The 12,359-nt window shown below is 46.4% G+C and overlaps 1 long non-coding RNA gene across 1 annotated transcript in view; it reads left to right on the forward strand.

The window, feature by feature from the left end:
• Positions 1 to 769: 769 nt before the first annotated feature.
• The window catches only part of LOC130366926 (uncharacterized), a 51,252-nt gene continuing 39,662 nt past the window's right edge, over positions 770 to 12,359 (forward strand). The window contains exons 1-2 of the long non-coding RNA XR_008892001.1: positions 770 to 848; positions 8,887 to 8,966. This is a non-coding gene — a long non-coding RNA (uncharacterized LOC130366926). The remainder of the gene's footprint in view (positions 849 to 8,886; positions 8,967 to 12,359) is intronic.

Here is a 12,359-nt window from a genome sequence, read left to right on the forward strand (position 1 = left end):
CATTGTCTCACTTGCATGCATCCCCGACTTTGCCGCTATCCGGAAGTACAGCCTGTCTGCCACAATTATGAATTTCGTTCCCTGTGTGTATGGCCGACTGCGGCCATCTTTGTAACGAAACGTCACTGCTCTCATACTCCTCCCCTCTCTCAGCCTTCCCTCCTCCCTGCGATCCGGTCACTCCCATCCTTTACATATTCATATACTCATCGTTTGCACAGCCGTCATTGGCTGGGCTGTGCAAACGCGTCAGAGTACTCTTTAAAACAGTAAAACACTGTATTACAAACATGTTCTTTATTATGTATATATATCTTTTCAAAACAGAGTGTCTCCAGCGATTGCAAAACTAAAACTCCCAGCCGGTGGAGGCACCCTGGTTGGGAAATACTGTATTATACACTTGAGTGTGGGGGGGGGGAGGACTTTATTACCCAAGTGAGGCTGTGTCCTGTTGCTTCTCAGGCACCAGGGAGATATAGCTATGAGAGCAGCGTGTGCTCAAATAGCTGTATCTCCGCTGTGAGCCGAGTACTGTTCAGCGTCGGAGCTCACTTTGTTTGGTGCGGGGGGGAGGGAGACACACATCATAGTGCTGGGTTCACATGCCGAGCGGCAGCAGGGGGCGTGATTATTGTAATTACAGGGGAGGGGAGTTCATAAGTGAAGGGAGGGGGTGAGGAGTAGAGAGGCACGGAGGGACAGGAAATCAGAGCAAGGCAGCATGGGGGATGACGATTTTTACGTCATCCTTCACCCCACCATAACCCGGAAGTGGCGAGAACTATGCGCTGCTGCACCGGGAGAATGGCTGGACCTAGTCAAGAAAGAATGACATGGATAGAGAGGTACAGCCGTGGGGAATATTTGGGGGGTTCTAAATTCTGCATCATAGTATTCCTTTAAAATAGTTTTGACATTCCCCTGGGCATGCCCCAATAATGTCCTGTAACCTCTTCAGGACGTGGGGCGTATGCATACGCCCTGAATCCTGAGTCCTTAAGGACGTAGGGCGTATGCATACGACCGTGGGAATTCCGGTCCCGCCGCTAGCCGGTTGGGGAGCGGACCGGGATGCCTGCTGGGATTATTCAGCAGGCATCCCGGCACATCGCTGAGGGGGGTCTTGAGAACCCCCCATGTCGTCGATCGCAGAAAATCACACTGCTGTGCTGCACTGTTGGGTCCTGCTGCTGTTCAGAAATAAGTCATATTAGTGTGGACTTTAGTGCCTTTTCACCATTTTTCACCTGTTACTCTGTCTCTGTACTAAATTCAGTGTTATACCACACGTTATACACCTGCCGGTGTATTAAAGAAAAAAAAGTTTTTCCTGCGTACAAATACGCTTTTTCAGTGGCCTTATCATTGCAAAGGGCCTACATACAAGCAAATAGCGTGCCATATACCACCTTTTTTTCTGTCTCTGTGCTAAATTCAGTGTTATACCACACGTTATACACCTGCCGGTGTATTAAAGAAAAAAAGTTTTTCCTGAGTAAAAATATACGCTTAACAGTGGCCTTATCATTGCAAAGGTCCTATATACAAGCAAATAGCGTACCATATACTACCTTTTTTTCTGTCTCTGTGCTAAATTCAGTGTTATACCACACGTTATACACCTGCCGGTGTATTAAAGAAAAAAAAAGTTTTTCCTGCGTACAAATACGCTTTTTCAGTGGCCTTATCATTGCAAAGGGCCTATATACAAGCAAATAGCGTACCATATACTACCTTTTTTTCTGTCTCTGTGCTAAATTCAGTGTTATACCACACGTTATACACCTGCCGGTGTATTAAAGAAAAAAAAAATGGTTTTCCTACGTACAAATACGCTTAACAGTGGCCTTATCATTGCAAAGGGCCTAAATGCAAGCAAATAGCGTACCATATACTACCCTTTTTTCTGTCTCTGTGCTAAATTCAGTGTTATACCACATGTTATACCCCTGGCGGTGTATTAAAGAAAAAAAAAGTTTTTCCTGCGTACAAATACCCTTAACAGTGCGCTCATCATTGCAAAGGGCATACATACAACCAAGTAGTGTACTATTTAGTACCTGTATTTCTGTCTCAGTGATAAATTCAGTGCTATTCCACACATTAGTATACACCGGCTGGTGTATTTAAAAAAAAAGTGTTTTTTCTGCGTAGAAATACGCATACCAGTGTGCTCATCATTGCAAAGGGCATACATACAACAAAGGAGTATACTATTTAGTAACTGTTATTCTGTCTAGGGCCTATATACTTTGAAAGGACAGCCGTAAGTAATCGCATGCTGCTGTTCTATACCCTCATAAACGCACTAAGTATGTCAGGCAGGGAAGTGCCAGGACGTGCACAGAGAAGGGGCAGAGGCCTACATACGTCAGGCAGAGTTGGCAGCAGACTTGGGGCTAGTGGCAGCAGGAGTCGCAGCAATAGGCCTGAGCTCCCGTTAACACCCAGCGGTCGTGTCGTCGACCCATCTCTCCTCGTCAATTGGTTTTCACACTCATCCCCATCATCACAAGCGACATCTCACAACCCCAGTCAAGGGTCGGTGGGTTCCTCAGACACAACCCTCAGTTGGCATGGCCTGGGAGCAGTCCCCGTAATCCCATTGCCTTTGTCCTATGCTGTTCCCTCTCCCAAAGAAATATCTCATGCTTTGGGTTCAGCTCCACTATTTACTGAGGACAATCCAATAGAGGACAGTCAGCAGCTAATGGGCAGCCAAGAATGTGAGGAGACATGCGTCGCTTGCTCTGCAAGGCGGGCAAGTAGTGATGCGGATAGTGACGTGGGAGGCAGTGTTTCAATTGTTCAGGGTCCTGAGGCAGACACTGTTGTGGAACATGAGGAGGACATCAGTGACGTGCTCACATCTTTTGATGATGATGAAGCCGATCGCAATTGGGAGCCGGGTGCAGAAGCCGGGGCTTCATCATCATCAGGAGAAGAGATTTGCTCTTTGTCTATGAGGCAGCAAGGCGATAGCACGGTTGGCAATCAGCGTGGTGGTAGTAGTGGAAATTCAGGAGCCAAACGTGCCAGGGGGAGACCACCTGCTTTGCGGCAAGCTACCATTCAGGGAGGTAGTGGAACAGGGGTTCCTGGAGACGGCGCCAATATCAGTGAAATAGTGCGGACTGTGGGTGGGAAAATCAGCTACTCAGTGTGGTTGATCTTCATAAAGTATCCGGAGGACCTTAGCGTAGTCACATGCAAAATCTGTCGGCAGAAAGTGAAGCGTGGCCAGGGTCCCAATCTCGGCACCACGGCCCTGCGTCAACACATGATTCGCCACCATAAAGCGGCTTGGGATAACCGTGGCTCCAAGGTAGTGGTCCATTCTGCCGCATCACCCAGTGGCCATCCGCTCCCTCCGTCATCCAGCCAAGGCTCCACCACCTCAGCCGAAGGGAGCATTGTGTCAAACCCTCCTTCTTGCGCTCCTGCTTCTTCCGCTCGTAGTCAGCCATTCCGCCAACAATCGTTCAGCAAAGCCATTTCCAAGAGACAACAGTATGCGACCACTCATCCAACGGTGCAGAAGTTGAATGTGCTCCTGTCTAAGTTGCTGGTGTTGCAGTCCCTCCCTTTCCAACTGGTGGACTCTGCAGCTTTCAGGGAATTGATGGCTTGTGCCGAGCCGAGGGGGAGAGTCCCAAGCCGTCATTTCTTTGCGAAGAAGGCAGTACCAGCCCTGCATAAGTTTGTACAAGAGAAGGTGGGCCAGTCCTTGAGCCTGTCGGTGTGTTCAGAAGTTCACGGCAGTGCCGACGTGTGGAGCTGTAACTACGGGCAGGGACAATACATGTCTTTTACGGCCCACTGGGTAAATGTTGTTCCTGCACAGCCACAACAGCAACTTGGACAGGTCACACCGCTTCCTCCTCCACGCTCTGGCTTCCAGGCAGTTGGTCCTTTTACAGTGTGTGCCTCCTCCCCCGTGTCCTCGGCCTCCACTGCGCGTCCAAATCTTGGTGGCCCTTCATCGTACCACATGTGTAGGGCACAGCGGTGTCAAGCCGTCCTTCACATGGTTTGCCTTGGCGAACGGAGTCACACAGGGGAGGAACTGCTAAAGTTCATTAGGGAAGAAATCCGAGTATGGCTTACTCCACGAAATCTGGAAATGGGAACCATGGTGACCGACAATGGGAAGAACATTGTGGCCGCTCTGCGACAAGGAAGTGTGAACCATTCGCCCTGCATGGCACACGTGTTGAATCTGGTTGTCAAGAAGTTCCATCAAGTCTTCACCCCATTTGCAAGACGTCCTGACAATGGCAACGAAACTGTGCATGCACTTCAGCCACTCGTACACAGCCAAGCACACTTTGCTTGAGCTGCAGTGTCAGAACGGTATCCCACAACATAGTCTCATTTGTGACGTTGCCACACGTTGGAATTCCACCCTCCATATGTTGGACATACTATACTAACAAAGAAAAGCATCACATATTTTTTGATGATACAAGCAAGCAGATAGGAGTACTCCCCTGTGTAACTTCAATGTGAACGAGTGGCAGCTCATACGTGACACCTGCCGTTTGCTGAGGCCCTTTGAGGAAGCCACATTTTTTTGTTAGTTGCTCGAATTACGCCATGAACAACGTAATTCCACTCCTACATTTACTCCAAATTTTTTTTGAAAACATGGCTGGTAACGGCAATGGAGATGTTGCACCTACATCAGAAGGCTACATGAGTCCTGCAGGGGATGAACTGGAGGAGGATGATGAGGGGCAGAGCGGAGCACAGTTTACGGTGGATGAGATGGCCGTTGTTTCTGGTCATTGGACAGGAGCAGCCAGAGGAGCTGGAGGGTTATTACGAGGGAGGCGAGACAGAGGACCCAGACACACCGTGGCAGTATGCAGTGGAGATGTAGGCAGGTAGTCCCACAAAGTCACTGTCACAAATGGCACGATGCATGCTGAGTTGCTTGCGTAGTGACCCCCAAATTGTCAAAATTCGTCCGCGTGATGACTTCTGGATCTCCATCTTATTAGACCCTCGCTACTGGCCCAGAATGGGGGCCTTTTTTACACCCACTGAGAGGGAGGACAAATTGACCTACTTCAGGGAGCTTCTACATAGTCGGTTGGCCGATGCCTATCGGCTACATGGTCCATCCACTCGCAGGTTTGACTCGGGGGGCCCTCTGCGCTCACCTTCCACTGCCACGGCTGCTGGGGAGGGGAGGGGTGGCAGGAGCAGTACCGGCTCAATCAGCAGCAGCCTGAGTCTACAGTCGCTAATGAGTAGCTTCCTTCAGCCGCATAGTGAAGCTACTCATCAGCAGCAGGTGGACATGGAGCAGGACCTGAACCAGCAGGTGGTGGCTTACCTCGACATGACCCTGCCAACAACCGTTGAAGATCCGCTGGACTTCTGCGCAGCCAAACTCGATTTATGGCCGCAACTAGCGGAGTTTGCCCTGGAAAAGCTGTCCTGCCCGGCCAGTAGTGTGCCATCAGAGTGGGTGTTTAGTGCGGCCGGGGCCATAGTCACCCCAAGGCGAACTCGTCTGTCCACTAAAAATGTGGAGAGACTGACGTTTGTCAAGATGAATCAGGGATGGATCAGCCACGATTTCCAGCCACCAATGACAGATGGGTCTGAGTAGATTAACCATGCTCCTACAACAACATTTTCTCTATTGTGGTTGGTTATGAAACCCTCTGGGGCAGACCTGGGCATTGTACGGCCACATACAGCCCTTTGATTGGCTCTGACCGGCTGATTGGGGGACAACTATGCTGCCTAATCTGGGGGACAACTATGCTCCTAATCTGGGGGACATCTATGCTGCCTAATCTGGGGGACATCTATGCTGCCTAATCTGGGTGACATCTATGCTGCCTAATCTGGGGGACAACTATGCTCCTTATCTGGGGGACAACTATGCTCCTAATCTGGGGGACAACTATGCTCCTAATCTGGTGGACATCTATGATGCCTAATCTGGGGGACAAGTATGCTCCTAATCTGGGGGACAAGTATGCTCCTAATCTGGGGGACATCTATGCTGCCTACTCTGGGGGACAAGTATGCTCCTAATCTGGGGGACATCTATGCTGCCTAATCTGGGTGACATCTATGCTGCCTAAACTGGGCGACAACTATGTTCCTAATCGGGGGACATCTATGCTGCCTAATCTGGGGGACAAGTATGCTCCTAATCTGGGGGACATCAATGCTGCTTAATCTGGGGGACAACTATGCTCCTAATCTGGCGGACATCTATGCTGCCTAATCTGGGTGACATCTATGCTGCCTAATCTGGGGGACAACTATGCTCCTAATCTGGGGGACATCTATGCTGCCTAATCTGGGTGACATCTATGCTGCCTAATCTGGGGGACAACTATGCTCCTAATCTGGGGGACATCTATGCTGCCTAATCTGGGGGACAAGTATGCTCCTAATCTGGGGGACATCTATGCTGCCTACACTGGGGGACAAGTATGCTCCTAATCTGGGGGACATCTATGCTGCCTAATCTGGGTGACATCTATGCTGCCTAATCTGGGGGACAACTATGCTCCTAATCTGGTGAACATCTATGCTGCTTAATCTGGGGGACATCTATGCTGCCTAATATGGGTGACATCTATGCTGCCTAATCTGGGGGACATCTATGCTGCCTAATCTGGGGGACAAGTATGCTCCTAATGTGGGGGACATCTATGCTGCCTAATCTGGGGGACAACTATGCTCCTAATATGGGGAAAACTGATGCTTCTCGCCTTGGGCCTATAATTTTTTGAAGTTTAGCAGTGGCTAAATACATGCTTAATGCAAATGTCAACATTGATCTTTAAATGTAAGGGGTTATGAAACCCTCTTGGGTACTGCTAATGACTGCTCCAGACTCATTCTGTGTCTTTCACAAGCTACTTGCCTCCCTGGTGCCTCAGGCCTTGGGCCTATAATTTTTTGAAGTTTAGCAGTAGCTAAATACATGCTTAATGCAAATGTAAACATTGATCTTTAAATGTAAGGGGTTATGAAAACCTCTTGGGTACTGCAAATGCATGCTCCAGACTCATTCTGTGTCTTTCAGGAACTACTTGCCTCCCTGGTGCCTCTGGCCTTGGGCCTTACATTTTTGGATGTTTAGCAGTAGCTAAATACATGCTTAATGCAAATTTCAACAATGATCGTTAAATTCTCGGCGCTCTGCCAGGGCCTTCTCCTACCCCGCCTGGGCCGATCCAAGGACCTCACTAACCAACTCACTAACTAATCCAATCGTTTATAGCGACGGGCGGTGTGTACAAAGGGCAGGGACTTAATCAATGCCAGCTTATGACCATCACTTACTGGTAATTCCTCGTTTTAAGGTTAAATAATTGCAATCCCAGATCCCTATCACGAACTGGTTTCAGCGTGCAACACGCACCTGTCCTTGAAAGATAGAGACACGCTAATCCGTTCAGTGGAGCGCTAGTGCGGCCCAGGACATCTGAGGCCATAACACACCTGTTATTTCTCGATCTCGCAAATGATTGGGCAAGGTAAGGGGTTATTAAAGCCTCTTAAGTACTGCTGAAGCCTACTCCTGACTGCTCCTGGTGCAATGTATGGGGTAATTAAACACTCTTGGGTAGTGTTATTGTTAAATTTACTGATAATTTTATCAGTAATAAAATTGAATTTTGCAGAATGCTAACCGTTACACAACGGAACGCTTGTTGCGTGTGATTTTTTAATGAAAAAAATATATAAATAGATGGAGAGGGATTAACTCTGCTTAATCATTTTTGGCGATTAGAATCCTTTTGTCATCGTTTTTTTTGGAGACAGATGCGCTTACACACATGTAATCATTTTTTTTAACCAAATTTCAAACATTGTGTGGTTTATTATTTTTGAGAAGAATGTCTTTTGGTGGTCCACCATCCTGCATTATGGAGTCTTCTGAACTGCTGTATATGCGCTTGTTTTTAAAAAACAGGTATTTTGTCAGACAATTTCAATAAAATTTTGCGTTTTTTTGGGGTGGATTGTGAAGCCCGGGTGTGTACTTGTGCATCAGCCAACTCCAGGCTGTGTCTTTCAGGCAATCTATGGGTTCCTGATGCCGCAGAGGAGGGGCCTTGGTCTGGTAATTAAAAATTTTCGGATTGCGGGTGCTACCAAAAAAGATGGACACACCCTAATCCGTTCAGTGGAGCGCGCCTGCGGCCCCGGACATCTGAGGGCATAACACACCTGTTATTGCTCGATCTCAGGAGAAGGGGGGGTTCATCATGGGGAGAAGAGAGTTGCAGGTTGCCCTTGAGTCAGAAAGGCGGTAGCACGGTTGGCAGTCAGCGTAGTGTGGCAGTAGTGGAAATTCTGGAGCCAATCGTTCCCCGGGGAGACCACCTGCTTTGTGGCAGCTTACCTTTCCGGGAGTTAGCAGGTTACCAGCACCGGTCGATAAAAGATAGAGACACGCTAATCCGTTCAGTGGAGTGTGCCTGCAGCCCCAGAAATCTGAGGGCATAACACACCTGGTATTGCTTGATCTCGCAATTGATCGTGCACAGGTAGGGGGTTATCAAAGCCTCTTGGGTACTGCTGAGGCCTACTCCTGACTGCTCCTGGTGTAATGTATGGGGTAATTAAACACTCTTGGGTAATGTTTGTTTTTTAATTTACTGATAATTTTAGCGGTAATAAAATTGAATTTTCCAGAATGCTAATCGTTGCACAATGGATCGCTTGTTGCGTGTGATTTTTTAATGAAAAAAAAAACGGACAGGGATTAACTCTGCTTCATCATTTTGGGCGAAAAAAGTCCTTTGGTGATCTGATCTTTTGGAGACAGATGCGCTTACACACATATTGAATTAGTTTTTGTAAAAAATTTCAAACATTGTGTGGTTTATTTTTTTTCAGAAGAATGTCTTTGGGTGGTCCACCGTCCTGCATTATAGAGTCTGGTGAACTGTTGGATATGCGCTTGTTCTTAGACAAAGGTATTACTTTAAAACATTTCTAAAATGTTGTTGTTTTTTGGAGGGGATTGTGAAGCCTGGGTGTGTACTGGTGCATCAGCCAACTCCAGGCTGTGTCCTTCAGGCAATATATGGGTTCCTGATGCCGCAGAGGTGGGGCCTGGGACTGGAAATTTCTAATTTTTGGATAGCAGGTGCTACCTATGAGAAATCTTTGTCAAAAATTTCATATATTGTGTTGTTTTTTTGGGGGGGGATTGTGAAGCCCTGGTGTGTACTCTTGCACCAGCCAACTCCAGGCTGTGTCATGCAGGCAATATATGGGTTACTGATGCCGCAGGGGTGGGGCCTGGTTTTGGAAATTTCAAATTTTTGGATAGCGGGTGCTACCAATGAGAAATCTTTGTCAAAAATTTCATATATTGTGTTGTTTTTTTGGGGGGGATTGTGGAGCCCTGGTGTGTAGTGTACTAGTGCATCAGCCAACTCCACACTGTGCCATTCAGCCACTAAATGGTCTCCTCTTGCTGCCAACATGTCCACGCTATGTCATTCAGTCACTATATGGTCTCCTGACACTGATGCCACCACGAGGCTCTATCATTGTGCTGCTGTGCGGCAGTGATTCTAAGAGCGATGACGGTAATCTGCATGCTATTCTGAATAACAGTATTATTTCACTACCCCAGCACACTCCATATGCGTTTTAGGACACAGCAAAGTGTTCTATACCCCTATAGAGGCTGTATGTAGGCTAGAAATAGCCTTTTTTAATATTGATTCGCCGTGAACAAATTTGGATCGAAACAAACTTTTCGGGAAAATTCGGCGAAACGTCCGAATCGAATTTTTGAAAAGTTCGCTCATTTCTAGCTACCACACCTGCTCAACCTGAAACAAAGAGGTAAGAGGACAGATGCAGAACCATTTTTGGAAAAAAGAAACACCAGAGACATCCGACTGAACATAACTATGTGACCAACGTTTCTCCAAACAAACAGCTAGAAAACCAAAAGTATCAACAGTAGAGTTAGAAACATCAGCACCATTAGAAATGCAGAACTCACACCATAAAGACCAAGACTTACAGTAGACAGACCAAGTTTTAGGAGAAATTGACAGTTGTGCAAAATGTTGACTTATTCTAGGACAAGGCTCCAAAGATATGGTGGACATGGGACACCCTCCCGATCTGCGCCAGGACATAGCTAGTAAATCCTGGAAAACTGTCCATGTGATAAAGAGTCAGCAACATCATTAAAACAACCTTTAACCCCTTAAGGACACAGGGCATATCCATACGCCCCCATTTCCAAGTCCTTGCGCCCTGCGCATTTCCGGCCCCAGCCGCTAGCTGGAGCGGAGCCGGTGCCGGATGCCTGCTGAAATCGTTCAGCAGGCATCCCGGCATATCGCCCAGGGGGGTCATTATGTCCCCCAATGTCGGCGATGGCCGCAGATCGCTGGGCAATTCAGTCCAGCGATCTGCGGCGGATTCTGGGTCAATCGGGTCTCCAGTGACCCGGTGACCCGGAATGACTGGCTGATCGGGCCCGTCTCCCCCAGAGCAAAATTTCCTTCAAAAAAGCCAAATGTGACTCCTTCTCTTCTGAGACCTGTAGTGCGCCAGCAGAGCACTTTTCACCCCCATATGGGGTGTTTTCTGAATCGGGAGAAATTGGGCTTCAAATTTTGGGGGGTATTTTCTGCTATTATCCTTTTTAAAAATGTTAAATTTTTGGGAAAACAAGCATTTTAGGTAAAAAAATTTTTTTTTTACATTTGCAAAAGTCATGAAACACCTGTGGGGTATTAAGGCTCACTTAATTCCTTGTTACGTTCCTGAAGGGGTCTAGTTTCCAAAATGGTATGTTTTTTTTTTGCTGTTTTGGCACCCTAGGGGCTTCCTAAAGGTGACATGCCCCCCAAAAACAATTTCAGAAAAATGTTCTCTCCAAAATCCCCTTGTCGCTCCTTCCCTTCTGAGCCCTCTACTGCGCCCCCCGAACACTTTATATAGACATATGAGGTATGTGCTAACTCGAGAGAAATTGGGTTACAAATACAAGTAAAAATGTTCTCCTTTTACCCCTTGCAAAAATGCAAAAATTGGGTCTACAAGAACATGCGAGTGTAAAAAATGAAGATTTGGAATTTTCTCCTTCACTTTGCTGCTATTCCTGTGAAACACCTAAAGGGTTAAAACACTGACTGAATGTCATTTTGAATACTTTGGGGGGTGTAGTTTTTATAATGGGGTCATTTATGGGGTATTTCTGATATGAAGACCCTTCAAATCCACTTCAAAACTGAACTGGTACCTGAAAAATATCGAATTTGAAAATTTTGTGAAAAATTTGAAAATTGCTGCTGAACTTTGAAGCCCTCTGGTGCCTTCCAAAAGTAAAAACACGTCAATTTTATGACATAAACTTAACATAAAGTAGACATAAAGTAGACATATTGTATATGTGAACCAAAAATACATTTTATTTGAATTTCCATTTTCCTTACAAGCAGAGAGCTTCAAAATTAGAAAAATGCTAAATTTTCAATTTTTTCATCAAATTTTGGGATTTTTCACCAAGAAAGGATATATATGTAGAAACAGACATAGACTGGGAATTGCACTTAAAAAGTTCTTTATCTCCAAATTTATCCATGTACAAAATAGCAGAGAGATATACAGAACATAATCACCCGGTGCTCAATAGACTGCTCAGAGGTTATTCCACTCGGTGTCTTCAGAACCTTCCATCCCAGACTTGCTGCTTGCTGGACGGTGTGTTCCTGGCCATGTGGACGCTAATTCTGAGGGGGTGTGAAAACGCTCGCTAGCATGCGAGCTGCTGGAGGTTTCAGGAGTCTCCTCCCTTTCTCAACATCACCAAGAAAGGATGTAAGTTACCACAAAATTTTACCACTATGTTAAAGTAGAATATGTCACGAAAAAACTATCTCGGAATCAGAATGATAAGTAAAAGCATCCGAGAGTTATTAATGTTTAAAGTGACTGTGGTCAGATGTTCAAAAAATGCTCTGGTCCTTAAGGTGAAAAAGGGCTCGGTCCAGAAGGGGTTAATATATACCGCTTTAACCAAAACATTAAAACGTAAACAAACTAAAACTAAATGCCTTAACAGTTTAATTACAGGATCAGATCTTGAAGCCAAACAATTCAGAGCAAAGGCAACCCCTTTGCAAGCAGTATGTACAAAAATTCTATGGTTAGAAATAGAGATGAGCGAACCGAAGCTGATGAATCCGAATTCCTTACGAATTTCATGAAAAATTTGATTTGCAACGAATGCGAATATCGCCGCAAATCTATTGCGCGAATTGCTTCATTAAACTCCATTTTACAGCGTTCCAAGCTATTGGAGACCTAAAATGGCGGATCCCCATGTGAGTACA

The sequence above is a fragment of the Hyla sarda genome, chromosome 4 (genome assembly GCF_029499605.1).
Source record: "Hyla sarda isolate aHylSar1 chromosome 4, aHylSar1.hap1, whole genome shotgun sequence".
Lineage (NCBI taxonomy): Eukaryota > Metazoa > Chordata > Amphibia > Anura > Hylidae > Hyla > Hyla sarda.